Below are 16,222 nucleotides of genomic sequence, written 5' to 3'. Positions count from 1 at the left end.
CAATCATCTCTACTTCACAAGAACAAGTCAATACTGAAGACCAAGGCACACACAGCAGAAGGATTTTGCTGGCTATTATTTTTATGAAAGCCTGTGTGTCTGTGAAAGAGACCAAAAGACCGTATGGGCTGAAACAGGAGGCATCAAGAAAGTACAGATGTTGTTGCACTGAAGAATGTAGAGCTTTTGGACTGAGAACTGATTGAAAAGGACTTTGAGCTGCTAGAAAACCTATCTCCTGTTTGACTCCTGTGTTCAAGAACACAGGACTTTGTAAATAGAGGGCTGCAAAAGTCCTCCATTATCAATTTCTCCTCTAACAAAAAGCAACCCTCTGAGCCCTAAGTTGTAACCATTCAGGTAAAAAAAACCTACTGTGCTAATAAATGTAAATACAGAAATAAAGCAACAGATTTTGGATCCCTACTTTTAAGTCTGAATTACTGGATGTAATTTCCAGTAAGTCAGAACACTACACGTCTATGGGGTTATCATGAAAATGTTAGGAGTGCAATGGGAAAATTACACTCACCAAACAGAACTATGTCACGCAAGGGTGCCCATCTTTATATTCAGGAGCAAGTGTTGTTCATCCATTCCTGTAAAACCTTCAGTGCTATTATAGGAATTCTACCTTCTAATGCTGATTGCCTTGCTTTCTCCACTGAAGTCCTAGCCATAGTACTCCTGTACTTCATTGCCTGTCTGCAATTAAAAGATTTAGGGTCAGAGCTCAGAAGTCAAACGACTTTGGGGACTAATTCTTCTTTCATGTTTGCTCTAAACAAGTGGTACTGCACTGACTTGAGTGGAGTTAGTTATCATTCACACCTATGTAAGACCCTGATTATGCAAACACTTTACACAAGTGAACAGAACAATAGAGTCAATCATATGCACGATGTTGCTCAAATGCATGAATGTTTGCAAAATCAGAGACTGAAAAAAGGACAAAGCTGTGCGTGTACATTCTGTAATTTCTTCCATTCTTTAAGAAAGCCTGTATCTTTTAGAGGAAGAGAGGCCTCACAATAAAGCCCTTTTTTATCTTTTGTAACTACTCAGAAGGCAGAAATGAGGGATGCTTATATCACAGGATTGTCAGATAACATTCTTCACTGTTGTATATATCGCTATTACAGACTGTGGATGTGTTTTATAAAAGCAGTTGTTTCTTTTTCTCCCACACCATAATATAGAAATATATAGAAATCTCAAAACAATAATGAGAAAAGAAATTTCTTTCTGACCACAGTGCATATCTTAGAATCTTTACATCTGGCAAGTTGTAAGCACCACTCTTTCTAGAGAGAATTGTCTCTGAATTCTACAATACACGCACCAAATCAGTAAATGGTACTATGTTATAAGCCAAGGAAATCTTTTCATTCAAAAACGGGTAGACATGCAAGCTACTGTGACTCAGCTTCTATGGACAGTGCTTAATTTTTTCGTTTGTTTAAACAATTGGTCAAGGGACACATGGCAAATGAAGTAGCAGCCACAAACTGTCAGAAGCATGTTACTGCTAATATCATGCAAATTGAAACCAGAGATTATCTTGTGATGCAATCAACATAATGATAAATTATTAAAATTTATAATAAAAAAACCCAGTGTTGTGCAGGTGGGGGGATATGATATTTAGCTTCTTGGCATTCTAGCATAGGCAGAAGTTCCTAGTCTAAGGCTGCACCTTCAGATAGTGTACCATTCTTAACTGCCATTGATATCAATGCTTTTTCAGTTTAAACACTCTACCATTCTCCTCGGGAAATCATACCATAGCTTCACAATCCTGGGCTAGAAAGTTCTTCTGCTATTTCACTTAGCATTTTTTATAAGTTTCATGATTCTAAATCTCAAATATGCTTTGTGTGCCAGTACTGATTGTGAAGGCTGGACTGGGAGTAGAGAATTGAGGGAGGAGAAGGCATGAATTTAAGCCAGAGAAAGGAATGATAATCCTATGAGACAGAGTCTGGATTGATGGGGCTGCTAGAGAAAAGCTAAGAGATATGCCATCCCCCGCAGCAAAGGCCAACTGTGGAAAAGAAAAAGGTGTCCTTGGAAGAGAGAACAGAATATGTGGAGGGAGCAGAGACAGAAAATAGGAGGTAGAAGAGGCATGTGGAATGTGAACTGAAAAAGAAACTAAAGACAGGGAGGGAGCCTGTAGGTATCTTGAAGATGCAAAAATAAACAGGAACAGTCCTGACATTTAAAAATTAGAGTTTGTGTTTGTTTTTAGTATTTCAGTAGGACATTGGTTGCCACTGACTAGTTTCTTTTGGACTCCAAATATACAGCAAGGAGACTTTTGGGAGTTTTTCATAAATTCATGTGGCTTAAAGCAGAAGTTCCCAAACTTTTTCTTATTGCGTACCCCTTTCCAGATTTACCAGCTGCCTGTGTAGCCCTAACAGCATACATTTTATGTTTAACCCCTTAAATGCCAATTATTTTATGATCAACAATAAATCCACCATTACACAATTTCTCCTGTGTACCTCCCAGAGTTGTCTTGCATATCCCCCAGGAGTATGCATACCGCAGCTTGGGAACCCCTGGCTTAAAGTCCACAGGGGCCATTAAGTCATCCTATCTGATCTCTTGTAGAAAGCAAACCATTAAATGGTAAAGTTACTCCTATACTGAGCCTGCTATCTTGTGTGTGACTGCAAACAGTGTTACAGAAAGGATCAGAGGGCATTGAAATGGAGGAGCTGCCACTTCTCTTTCAGTTTGGTTCAATGGTTAATTATCTTCAAATTAAGATTTGTGACTTATTTCAAGTTTGAATATTCTTAGTGGCAGCTTTTAGCCCTTTGCCTTTTGTTATGTTTTTCTCTGAGGGTATGGACAGGTGTTGATTTGCCTCAGCACTTTGTAAAACTACCAAAATATAGTGTTATGGGGGGCATACAGACATCCCAGCCCCCTACCTGAAGAGCTGCAATATCGGCTCAAACACAAGCTCTCCAGCTAGGTGTTGACAGGGGGTTGCTCTTTGTGTCTGCTCCCCCCCTAAGGAAACCAATCACTGATAGCCTCCCTTTCCCCTGTGGGGAAGGTGGCAGGCTGTCAATGATTAGCTGGAAGCTGCTGAAAAGCAGCAGCTGCCAAAGTCGCCTGCAGCGCTAACAGGGACAAGAATTGTTCTCACCGCTACCACTCCCACTCCCAGTTATGCTACTTTTGCTGTTGCTGGAGTCCCAGCTCTTGCAGCAGTAACAAGAATTCCCTCACCCTAACCTACGAATCAGTAGTGCAACCATCACAGTCAGAGTTGCAGTTTTCCTGGCCATGGCAGCTGTGACAGAGCTGCTCCCATGGGCATTGCTGCCACTGCTTTACAAGCCCCAGAAACAGCTGGGAATGTTGAAGAAGCAGTGGCAGCATCCAGTCACTCTCCCTCCTTCCCCCTTGGCGGTGGGAGAGGCAGAACAGGGCATGGAGGGATGCTGGGGGATCCTAAAGACCCCAGTAGTACAATCATTATACATAGTACAGTGCTATAAAACTGAGAAGTTCCTCCTTGAAAGGTAAACTATTTCATATCTCTTTTGCTATCACTGTAGTGTTACAAGCAGCTTGAATGGCTGTATGCTTGGTCTTTGTAGTACTACAAGGACATATTTAGTGCTACCAACATAACACCTGCCTATGGCCTGATATATAAATGCTCTTTAGTACCTGTACGTCCTCATGGTGAACGTACTTAACTGTAATCAAATCTCCTTTCAAAACTCCAAGATACAAACAAGTTTAGAGTTGCTAGATGAGTAGTTATCACCCTTTTTAGACTCAAGATATCAAGCTAGCCCTTGGAAAATGTCATTTCTCAGTTTTTACTCAATTTTTAACTACTGAAAAATAACACAGCAATTATTGTTGCAAAGAAACCAGAGACCCACAGCAGGTCAGAATGTTTTTAACACCATTCATTTCTACTGAAATCTCTGGGTTTATTTTATTAATCATGTTAATGCAACTAGACTGCTAACATTGCATGGCAATCTGGGGCACTCTTGAAAGGATCTCAAGGCATCCCAGGGTGCTGTAGCACCCTGGCTGAGAGTGAGAATTGCACACCAAACCATTCAGAAGATATAAGTCCCATCCCTTCCTAAGAAAACCCAGAGAACTTTGCAAAGGATTTCAAAATGAAAAACACTCCATATTCCTTCTCTTAATTTTACTAGAAAAACACTAACACAAAAACTCAAAATATAACATGAGAGATTTTTGCTATGAGACTTTTTCCTATGCAAAAAGGAGAACAGATATTGCTACTGTATAATATAGTATAGATGGACATAAATAAGTTATATATACCAAGCACTTACTTAAGCATTTACTAGAAAGAAGCATATAGATATTTCATATTGGGAAATACTTCCAATCAATATATGCTTTACAGTATAGTCTGTAAAAATGCAAGGTTCTCTACCTTGGGAGGAAAAACCTGCAGCATCCTTATGGGCTCAGTAGTGCTACGCTAGCTAGCGCTATGGAAGAAAGAGACTTGGGGGTCATCATTGACTACAAGATGAACATGGGCCTGCAATGTGATGCTGCGGCTAGTAAAGTGACCAAAACACTGGCTTGCATCCATAGATGCTTCTCGAGCAAATCCCGGGACATCATTCTCCCCTTGTACTCAGCCTTGGTGAGGCTGCAGCTGGAGTACCGCATCCAGTTTTGGATTGCACAATTCAAAAAGGATGTGGAGAAGCTTAAGAGAGTCCAGAGAAGAGCCATGCGCATGATCAGAGGTCAGGAAAACAGACCTTACGACGACAGGCTGAGAGCCATGGGACTCTTTAGCCTGGAAAAGCGCAGGCTCAGGGGTGATCTGATGGCCACCTATAAGTTTATCAGGGGTGACCACCAGGATCTGGGGGAACGTTTGTTCACCAGAGCACCCCAAGGGATGATGAGGTTGAATGGTTATAAACTCCTGCAAGACCGTTTTAGGCTGGACATAAGGAAGAATTTCTTTACTGTCCACGCCCCCAAGGTGTGGAACAGCCTGCCATCAGAGGTGGTTCAAGCACCTACATTGAACACCTTCAGGAGTCAATTAGATGCTTCTCTTGCTGGGATATTGACCACCAGTCTCATTTCTTGCATAATCTCAACATTACATTCAACATATATTTCTTTATGGATGTTTAGTATACTACGGAAAAGTTAATTTACTATCTTTAAGAGATATTACTACTCTATTATCACTGAAATTCCAAACCTGACATTAGTTCTTGCAAATTCTCATTAAAGTACAAGACCCATCCACTGAAATTAAAAAAAACCAACACAGGATTTCTTGTCTGTAAGTGTTTCTAACAAGTTTGTTTTAACATTTTTATGTACAATAATAATGAACAAGTGTTTGGCACCAGAAAGAAGGCTACCATTTGCTGGCTTTAAAGTTATTATTTATTTGTATATGTTAAAGTTAGAGATCATCAAATGAGGCCATGTACAGACATTCAAAAAATTGAACGAGGAACTGATCTAAGTTACATGGTTTTCTCTAAGTGGTTTAGTTTAGATCAGGAGCAAACAGTATACATCAGGGGTCAGCAGCACACCAGCATGTGAGGCCATTTTGCTTGGCATACCACAGCCAATCTCAGTTGTGGGCAGCTGCCACTGGCCATGGAGACTGGGCTGCTTGGAGCAGGCTGTCAGAAGGCTGCAAGCCCTGCTGCAAGCAACCTGAGCCAGGAACCTCTGGGTGGATGGCAGGGAAGGGGCCCCTCCACCACTGTTGGCCCAGAGGCACATGTGTATCCATTGCCAACTCCAGAGCCAAGTGCAGCTCTTTGCAGCTTCCCAGCTGCCTGCCACAGCCAACCCAGGCTTTGGGCAACTGTAGCAGGTGGCCAGCAGACTGCAAACAGCTGCACTAGGCTCTGGAGCACTGACACTGGCTCTGTGGAGGTGGTGGCTGCACGTGTGCCTCTGGGCAGATGGCGGGGCATGGTGTTGCACTGCCCTGGCCTCTTCTCTGCCCTGTGTCCCAAGACACGCATGCAGTCACCACCAGCATGAAGCCAGTGCTGGAGCTCTGGACCCCAGTGCAGCTGTTTGCAACTTGCTGGCTGCCTGCTGCAGCTCCCAGAGCCCAGGTCAACCCTCGCAGCTCCCCCATGGTCTGCCCCTGGCATTCCAAACTGAGGCCATTAGGTGGTTTTCGCACTCTGGACAAAAACACTGCTGACCCTTGGTATACGTATTTGTACCTGTGGTAGGAGGGTGGTGGGATGTGCGGACAGCCTACACTAGACGAGGCCCATGAGCTGGTGGGGAGGCCTCCTGCACTCCCCCCAGAATGCCCTACAGGTTCCCCAGGCTGCCGGAGACAGCCAAATGCCTGGACCACCCCCGATTGGCTGATGGGTGTGAGCGACCATGCCCCCAACCCTCCTGTCACCTCACCATGAACTCTCTTCTGTTCCCCATCCTGAGGCTTTGAGAACAGCCCCAGAGCAAGTGCCCTTCACTGTGAATTACACGTGCCTCCCTGTCTCAGATTGTGTGCACTCTGCACCCTGCCATAGCACCTCACCGCTCACACCCAACCATGCAGGCCCAGGAGCTACAGTGTGTCCTGCTTGTCACCCTGTGTGACCCCCCCAAAGGAGGCTGCAGGACATCACACACAGCCATCTGGACATTATGCAGCTGCTGATTATCATGGGATGTGGTTTCCTGCCCTTGAGCCAGCAGCCAGATGTCCCTGTCTAGCACCTCCCTCTCCTGGTGCTTGGACTCTGCCAGGATTGACTCCTTGAAACAGTGGGTGGCCATCTCAAACCCCCATTCTTGCACCATGGCAGCCCGGGTGCAGGCATTCCCCAGTCTGAGGATGTCCCCCTCCATATCTGGAGTCTCTCCTCATGTCAGTCCTGCAGATCCTGGTGTCAGGAGTCAGCTGTCTGTGCTCAGTGCTCAGAGGCAGTGACCAAAGTCTGCAGCATCAGCTCTTTGCGTTTTCAGTGTCTCCTAGAGATCTCTCATATGCCCTCAAGCTGTGTAACCCCTTGTCCTTGAGCTACCACTGCATCCTCCATGCATGTCCTCCTTCAGATAGGTGGTGTTACTGCAGTTTGCCTTTGCATGAAGGTACAACTTCTGCTGATAAAATGAAGTATAAGGGCAGGCATTTTAGACCCTCCTGGTACTCACTTGGGCACTTAGGTGGTGATAGCAAGGTAGCTATGGTAAATCCTCTATCTTAGTCCTTTCCTGTGCCCCCCTGTGCTCTGCCCCCCAGGGCCAGGAGCTGTGCTGCTGCTCCCCATCTGGTAAAGCAAAGACAGGGGTCCTGGTTGTGCTGCAGGTGGGCAGCAGGCCTTGCAGCAGTGCTGGGATGGGTGACCACAGAAGCAAGGGCTGTGGCCCTCTCTAGGAGCTGTGGCAGACACTTGCTCCACTCCCTCAGAGGGTCTGGGTACCTGGGGTCCCACTGGGACTTGGACCACCCTCAGAGTGGACAGGGACTTACTACTCTGGGGGATGCCAGTGGAGCTTTTATATCACTCCCCCTGCATCCTTTCCTTACAGAAAACACATTTCAGTGCATGTCCATGCAGGAGCAGTATGTTGCTCTCAACATTTCCACAGTGAAAGCCACCCAGGTCTGGAGGGATGAGCTTTACCACTATTCCTCCAGGGGAACATAAGCTAATATGACCTGCTTCTTCAGGATGTGGTCCCCCAGGAGTTGTTCAGCATCTGGAGGAGGTGGGGAGAGGCATCTGTTTTGAAGGCATGCAGGTTGCCTTTCAATGTGAGAGTCCAGCTCACATGCTACGCGTGATTTCACTATGATGAGTTCACACCTGCAGACAAGTTCTTGATTGTTACAACTATTGATGGGATGCTAAACCCGTGACCTGACCCAAAGAGAGGATCCCTACACCCCGGCTGCCTAAGAGGACTGCCATACTTCTCGTGGGGTTCCCTGACTGGGTATGCCAATGTCAGAGTTGGGGTTTGAAGGGCTAACCCTGAGCAAAAAAGTTCTTCCTGGGCTCAGTGTGTGGTCTATGTACTTCATGGGGTGCTTTGTTGGGGTGGTTTGTTGTGGGGTGCTTTGCAACAAGGTGTTGCAACTCAGGTGCCCAAGTCCCTGGGCCGGGGAGAGGAGCTGTGCTTGCTTGTCAGTGGGGGAGCTGAGGGGTGGGGTCTGCTGGGTGCTTGGCTGGACCAGCTGAGCACAGTCCAGGTATTAGCATGTCTTCCTGCAAGGGAGGGGTGGGGGACTGCAAAGCAGGTGGGATTTCCAGAGGACAGCAATCTAACCTAAATCGATCTCACTTGAGTGTATCTCACATCAGGGTGCAGACAGAAGTGCAGCTCCCAGCTGTACCTCAGAACCACTTCTGCAAAGCATTCTGAGTTACAGCGTTATCCCAAACCAAACAGAAGTTCACTACTGATTCCAGGGGGGAGGCGAATCAAGCTACGGGCTGGGAGTCTGCAGCCAGGTTCCCACAGCAACAGCCACAGTTCTTTGCCAGTGGTCACTGTTTTCAGAATGGGATGGGGGAAAGGCAGTGGAGGGAGTTCATTTTCAGGGCTCCCCAGGTGGTGCTAAAGGGTGGGTAAATTGGAGCCCACCCCGCCACCTGGGGGGGCGTGGCTCAAATACACCAGCCCCATCTTCCAGGAGAGGGAGGGGGCTGAAAAGCCCCAGAGTGAACTCCCTCCACTTCCTTTTCCCCCTCCCATTCTGAAAACAGTGACAGGCTTGGAGCTCTGCAGACACAAATTACAAAAGATGCTACATTTTTAAATGTCTTTACTTGATATGTCATGCAATGAGGGGTCAGATTTTCACCTGATTGGCCATTTTTTAAGCTGTCTGCAATCATGCACTTGTGTTTGGTCACAACTATAAACTGCTTTCTGTGGTCAGATCGGGTGCAAATTGGCTCTTCTGTCTGCACCTCAGGTCTATCTTCATAGATTTCATAGACATTAGGGCTGGAAGGGACCTCGGAAGATCATTGAGTCTAGCTCCCCGCCCAAAGGGCAGGAAGTCAGCTGGGGTCATAGGATCCCAGCAAGATAAGCATCCAATTTGCTCTTGAAGGTGTTCAGTGTAGGTGGTTGAACCACCTCTGACGGCAGGCTGTTCCAGACCTTGTAGGCTCGGACAGTAAAGAAGTTCTTTCTTATGTCCAGCCCGAAATGGTCTTGTAGTAGTTTATGACCGTTCAACCTTGTCATCCCTTGGGGCACTCTGGTGAACAAACGTTCCCCCAGATACTTAGATCTCATGCACCATTTTTAGACCAGTATATGTACAACGAACTTCTGTATAGTTACAGAACTGTACAGTAACAGGTTTTGATCAATCTATGTTCACTTAGACCAGTCTATGTGTAATGTCTTTATATGCCCTGAATGCATAGTATATAATGTTTTCAAAGGACATGAACAAAGTTACTTTCAGGCCATTATCAAACAAGCTAGTGAAGACAATGAGGGTAAAAACCTGGCCATTGGATTTGAACAAGTCCAGGATTTAATTTTGAAAATCTAATTCTGTTTTCTGACACGAGGCTTTCACATTTCATCTATTTCTATGCCAATACTTAAAATACAAAGGGATGGATTGATAGGTTCCATTTTTATCCATCTTTATTAGTAAAAGCTCAGACGTATTTAGGCCTTTCAGTATTTCTAGAACAACAGTTCCTGACAAACAAATAATAAGTTTTGCAAAATTTTACATGGCAACCTTTGGACATCTTGAAGGTGTTACATTGCTCAACTCACTTGTACCAGCAGGCCATTTGTTTGGGGTTATTTTATATTCCCTGGATAGTAATTATTTTTCTATGAATTTTTACATCATTTTTTAAATTTTGAAAATCTAAAACTAAGTCATCAGCATGAGTCCTATTATTTTAATAATGTAAAGAGAGTAGTTCTAGTACAGTGGCTAGTATGTTTGCTTGTTATAAACAAAAGTATAAGTCAGATGGGACAAAGAAAAACATCCATTTAAAATTATATTGGATACTTCTTCTCATACCACTTTGGATCCTTTTGTCTGTTCAAGTTTCTTTCCCTGAAACTTTGAACATCCACAGACACACCTGCTGGTCAAAATCAAAACACCCACGCCCACATTGTCAGCACAGCTTCTAGATTTTATTCCACAATACCTCCTGCCATCAGTAGATAATGGTGTTATTTGGATTGCAACATTTTGGAGTCGCATCAAGCAAAAAAACCCTGGCATGGATTAAATTGGCTTTCAGCCAGTTGTCATCACTGAAAGGTGCGCTATTCATGCAGTAGCAGCAAAGGCTTGGCCACAGTGGTACAGACAAAATACAGTTTAGGTGACAAGTTAACAAAGCAAGGCTTGATAGTCTGGCTTCAGGCCAATTTCCCTTGCTTCTGATGGTGATCTTGCTTTCTGTACAGTTCTCTTGCTGTAGTAACTTGACACTTCCTCCAAGTCACAAAAAATTCACGTTTTCAAGGGTATCAGAGCACTAATAGTATTGACCCCAGCTTTAAGCTGGGCACAGCCCAAAACTCTGTTCTTTTTGTAACCTCTTTGCTTTCGCTTGTACTCAGAACTCTCACCAGTGACCATGTTCTCAGAGGTCACTGTATCATCACATTAAGTTCCTCCATAGGCCTACCTTCTTTTATAGGTTTTCAGTCTTAGGAAACCTAAAAAACAAGACCTCTTGCCTTTTATAACCTCAATTACCCTGTCTCCCTTCCCACAATCTTCTTTTTCTACCTACCCTGCCACTTGTTTATACAGCCATCGGCAATGCGTAGGAGGTGCATGCGGGTGCACATGCACCCCCTGAGACATGGGGTGCACCACCTGAAAGAAGCGCCACTGACACTGTTGGCAGCACCTGCAGGAGGTCGCCACTTACCACTCCCAACCCCCTCACCACCAACACTGCTGGCAGTGTCAGCAAGTGGTCACTGACCATCAGTCAGCCCTCATCACCTCCATGACCTCCTGCTGACACCACCACGGCCACCTGCAGGAGCTCCCTGTTCAGCCCGCCCCCACCGCCAACACCACTTTGGCTGCCTACGGGAGCTCCCTGCTCGCCACCACCATGCCTCCGCCTCCAATACTGCCACCACCATCTGTGGGCAGTTGCCATGCCCCCCATCCCCGCAGCCTCTGGGGGAACGCATCATTCATGTATACAGCAATTATTTCCAGGGAAGCTCAGCCCTAGAATCTCTTTCTAATCAAGTCACTGGCTTATTTTTCAGCAAGCCAGTCCTTAGGCATCTGAATTATATTACTCTGTACATTACCTCTACCTGGGGAGGTGAGTTACAGCTTAGCCACACCTGCCTTAAAGGGCCAGCTTGTCACATGACACTACAAAATGTTTAAGACAGTGATTCTTAGTGATTAGCCAATTGAATCTGCTTCAATGCATTCTAATTAGAATATGTTGCAGCACATGTATAGGCACCCATTGAAAGTAATATGAATAAGAAGGGTCTACAAAGATATACAACCCCCCCGCCATTAAATCATTTTGCTGAATTACAACTCAGGAATTAGATTTCCTTCAAATAGGGCTTGTGTGTCAATTTTGAGTACATGTAATTATATGAAAAATCTAAAGGGTGAGTGATAAGCTTTGTCAACTAAAAGATAAAAGCCAATACTTCAAATCAGAATCATTTGGAAGTGACTCATAACTCAAAAAAATGTAATAGATTTTCATACTTTTGGCAGTTGTCTCTCTATAATTAGACATTAGACAGGTAACTGTCTCTCTCTAATTAGACATAGAATCAAACAAACAAACTACACACACACATTTTGTGAAAGCTTATTTCACGAGCTTATTTCCCTGCCCTATTTGCTAGACACAGCTCTTGAGTGTAGCTGCTTTTGGATGATCACTGTTTAATAACCTACGGTGTCAACAGTATGAGCATGTAGAATGACCACACAACCCCATAGCTTTGAACAGCAAATTATAAATGGCAAATCTCATGGAAATAAAGGTCCTTTTTACTGTAGGTAGCCAAATGTAATCATCAAAATTTAAATTTGATCTGGATATTAGATGTATAAAAACCATTTATCTTATTAGAGTTATAAAAGTGTGAAAATGTACAATTTAGTTTACAGAATGGTAAATATGCTGGGGATGAGAGAAATGTTTGCCTGTTTCAATTCTCACAGCTACTGTATGGCTATTCACCCTCTCTGAAGTGTAATGAGTTCATCTTCCCAACTTTGCACTGTTGATGAGGGATAAGTCACTGCTGTACTTGCTAATACCTTGCTTCCAAAACAGGAGTGAAAAAAAATGGAAGGAAATATAGACACAGACACCCTAAGCAGATGGAAGCCCTTTTCTCCTTTTTCTTTTTTTTATATACATCATTCAGAAGGATGATATATATATATAGTGGGCACATCTACATGTTGATTAATGTGCCGTAATTATGGCATATTAAATTTAGTACCTGTAATAACAGGTAGTAATTTAATGCCTTGTAATTGGCACTACTGTGCATTAGTGCAGATTGATGCTTTTTAAGTGACATTAATGTTCATTAGACTAATCTACTGCACATTAGCACATCAGCACAGTTTTTACCCACTGCACTAATGCGTAATAGAATTAGTCTTCTGTGTATTAAGCATGCTGTGTAGACAACCTCTATATGTAGTAGGGAGACGAGCTCTGACCTGTTACAATGGAAGTTCTGTGAATACTTACCGGGATTCCGGGGCGCCGGGGTGTTGATATCATCAAGCGGTGTCTCGCCACTGGGAGTCCCCACACCTGACCAGAAAGAGTAATTAATGACTGTAAATAGAAAGAGAGTCTGGAGCAGTCAAAAGACTGCTGTCAGTAAGCCTCTACCCCCAGAAAGGGACAGAGTATGAGTGAGAGCAGCCGAGGAAGGTTGTGGAAAACTGCGTGGAGACATGGTATCTCACTGACAGCAGCTGGCGAGAGGGAAAGCTGCAGCTCAAAGGAGCAGGGGTAACTTACTTGCAGGAAAGGAAGGTGGGACTTCTTTGATTCGGGAAAGCTGAGAGCTGGAGGCTATGACAGACTGAAATAAAATAGACTGTTATAATCTATTACAAAGGGGAACTAGACTAATACCAGTTCACTGGTTACAAGGACTGTGATATCTTGTATCTAGACTTTAAGTGACTAGTACAACCTGTTATACTATGTGTGACGGGGGGCAAGCTCGGAGTCAAGACTCAAGTAGGACTGTCTGCCTGTCTATGGGGCAGTCCACCCAGTTTCGTCTGCCATGACTTTGTTGTAACAATGAACTGGTAGAAAATGTGGGAGGCTGCCCATTACATGTCCCAATGCCAGAGGGCACTATCCACAGCTCCATACCACCCCTATGCTGTGGCCCATGCATCACAGATGGCATCCAGTATGCCACTATGTTCCTGGCCTAAAGCCAAGCCAACTTAGTCTTTCGTCAGGCCTCATTCACACACACACTCATACTGCTCCTCTCTCACCGGGGCCTCTTACATTCTACCCCCTCTCACAGGGTCTCTTGCTCACCACAATACTGTGCCCATTTTACTCTGCCCTGCTCCCTTGAGTGACCTCGTAGGCCATCAGACTTATCTGAGTCATGCCTTGTGTGGTGACATGCAGTCTTTTGGGCCTCTCCTATGGCCCTTCCTTGGGTAGTGGTCAGCCGATTCACCAAATGGAGGGCTAACCCTGCCCTAGTCCCTCACTGGGCTTCTCACACCCAACAACTTGTGCTGCCCTTCTGGCCATCTTACAGCCCTATTCAGCACACCCCCTTGGGCTGCCCTTCAGGCCAACCCTCAGCCCTATTCAACTTCTATCAGGGCCTTCACTACCATCTCCTTCCTGGGGCTACACAACTATCCCCTCCCTGGGGCCTCCAAGGTCTTTCACCCCTGCAGGTTCAGGTGGCCATAGTCATGCCTGGTTGCCCCACCCACAGTGTTGTGGGGGCTGGGGTTATTAAGGCACCCTGACCCACCTTTCACCAGGGAGGTGAGCGGTCCTGATATTTGAGTGGGGCTGCTGTGCCACCAGCTATCCCAGCAGGCCTTCCTTCCTTCCTTAGCAGGGTGCAGTTTCAGGTCATGCCCAGGACCAGGAGCCTACAAGCCATCCCCCTAGCTCCTGCCCTTACCTCCAGAACGTTTCATGTCACGAGGGGCTAGATGGTGCAACTCCCTCGGCTGCAAACAGCTAACTGCTGTCTCTGCCTGGCTGACCTTTATTTGAAAATGAGCACCTTAATCAGGCACCTGTCGGCTGCCTGCTCCAGCCCTTAAAGTGGCAAGCACCAAAGATGCACTGCCACACCGTGCATGTATCCACAACAGGCGTATACCCAAGAAGTACTGGGAAGATAAATATAAACTTGGTTTGCCTGGTCCCTAATCTTCTTTTGAGTAATTATTTACATATTCTTCCATCAAGGTGGGGCAGACAAGTTGCTAAAATAAGAACATGGGCAGATTGGCCAAATTAAAAGGAAAACTTTAAGACAACTAATTACCTGTTACAACCTGTAACATGTAGTAAACTGATCCCACTGTCCACTCTATAATCTCTTACATACACGTAAAGATTATAGTTTGCTTCAGTTGATGCAGAAGGATGAAAGTAATTTAAACATGTAGAAAGAACTAGCAGACAGATTCAAGTAAGTTTACTTAGTAAATATAATACTGTAATTGGCAATGACATTTGAAACATTTGATTAATCTTGTTGTCCTTGACATGCCTTTTTTATGGGAACAATACATAATCTTCTGTTTTTCAGAAGACTTCCTGGATGTCTGACTTCCTTTGGCATATCTTAAGCATACGGTTTTAGGAAATCCTACTTGTGTCTAATCTCTACTTGTCAGTCAGCCAACCCGCCTAATTAAACTGTTAAAACTATTCTGTAAAAAATGAGGGAAAGCCCCCAAGTAACTCTTCTTCCCTCCTCTTTTCTGCCACTCTTCTGTGTCCTGAATTTTATTAACAAAGTAATATTCCATGCTTATGTCTGGATACCAAGAAAAATACACAACACATACTTACATTTTGGAAGTTCAGTGGAAAATTGAATATGAAGCTCAATTATAGTTGATTGCCTTGAAAACTAGCTTTTACAGCCAGTGAAAAATATTAATAAATCAAGAGTCCACCCGTTCACCAAAATATAACAAAACTCTTGAACTTGTTAAATTGGTCAACTGTGGAAAATTGGAAAAATTGGCCAACTGTGGCCTTGCCTACATCACAGTGCAATGGCTGTGGAATTGGCTCTGTGGCCATGCTCACAGAGTGGTGGTCAATGGAAGTGAATCATCATGGTGCTCCGTGACCAGTGGTGTCCCCCAAGGCTCCGTCCTTGGACCTGCTTTCTTTAACATCTTATCAATGATGTGGATACTGGTGTCAAAAGTGGACTGGCCAAGTTTGCCGATGACACCAAGCTTTGGGGTAGAGCGTCCACACCTGAGGATAGGCTGGTGATTCAGGCTGACTTGGATAAGCTCAAAAAGTGGGCAGATACAAACCTGATGACATTCAATACCGACAAATAAAAGGTACTCCATCTTGGGGGGGAAAAACCCTGCAGCACGCATATAGCACTTGGCAGTGCTATGCTCACTAGCACCATGGCCGAAAGAAGCTTGGGGGTCACAATTGACCACAAGATGAACATGAGCCACCAATCTGATGTCACAGCTGGTAAAGCAAACCAGACTCTGGCTTACATTCATAGATGCTTCTCAAGTAAATTTCAGGATGTCATCCTCCCACTGTACTCAGCCTTGGTGAGGCTGCAGCTGGAGTACTGCATCCATTTCTGGGCTCCATAATTCAAGAAGGATGCGGAGAAGCTTGAAAGAGTCCAGAGGAGAGCCATGTGCATGATCAGAGGGCAAGAGAACAGGCGTTATGAAGAGAGGCCGACAGCCATGGGACTCTTCAGCCTGGAAAAGCGCAGGCTCAGGGGTGACCTGGTGGCAGCCTATAAATATATAAGGGATGTGCATCGGGATCTGGGGAACCGCCTGTTCACCAGAGTGCCCCAAGGGATGACAAGGTCCAATGGTAACAAACCTCTCCAAGACTGTTTTAGGCTGGACGTAAGGAAACACTTTTTTATTGTCCAAGCCCTGGAATAGACTCCCTCCAGAGGTGGTGCAAGC

At 44.9% G+C, this 16,222-nt stretch overlaps 1 long non-coding RNA gene across 1 annotated transcript in view; it reads right to left on the bottom strand.

Annotated features, from left to right (window-relative positions):
- LOC149870547 (uncharacterized) overlaps positions 1-13,105 on the bottom strand; it is a 37,553-nt gene extending 24,448 nt beyond the window's left edge. Inside the window, exons 1-2 of the long non-coding RNA XR_016440458.1 lie at positions 13,041-13,105; positions 12,762-12,827 (exon numbers count right to left, since the gene is read on the bottom strand). This is a non-coding gene — a long non-coding RNA (uncharacterized LOC149870547). The remainder of the gene's footprint in view (positions 1-12,761; positions 12,828-13,040) is intronic.
- Positions 13,106-16,222: the final 3,117 nt, after the last annotated feature.

This window comes from Crocodylus siamensis, chromosome 2, assembly GCF_052110815.1.
Source record: "Crocodylus siamensis isolate JL-2025a chromosome 2, ASM5211081v1, whole genome shotgun sequence".
NCBI classification, from domain to species: Eukaryota; Metazoa; Chordata; order Crocodylia; family Crocodylidae; genus Crocodylus; species Crocodylus siamensis.
Note: the sequence above shows the minus strand (reverse complement) of the source record. Positions and strands in the feature narration are given on the sequence as shown.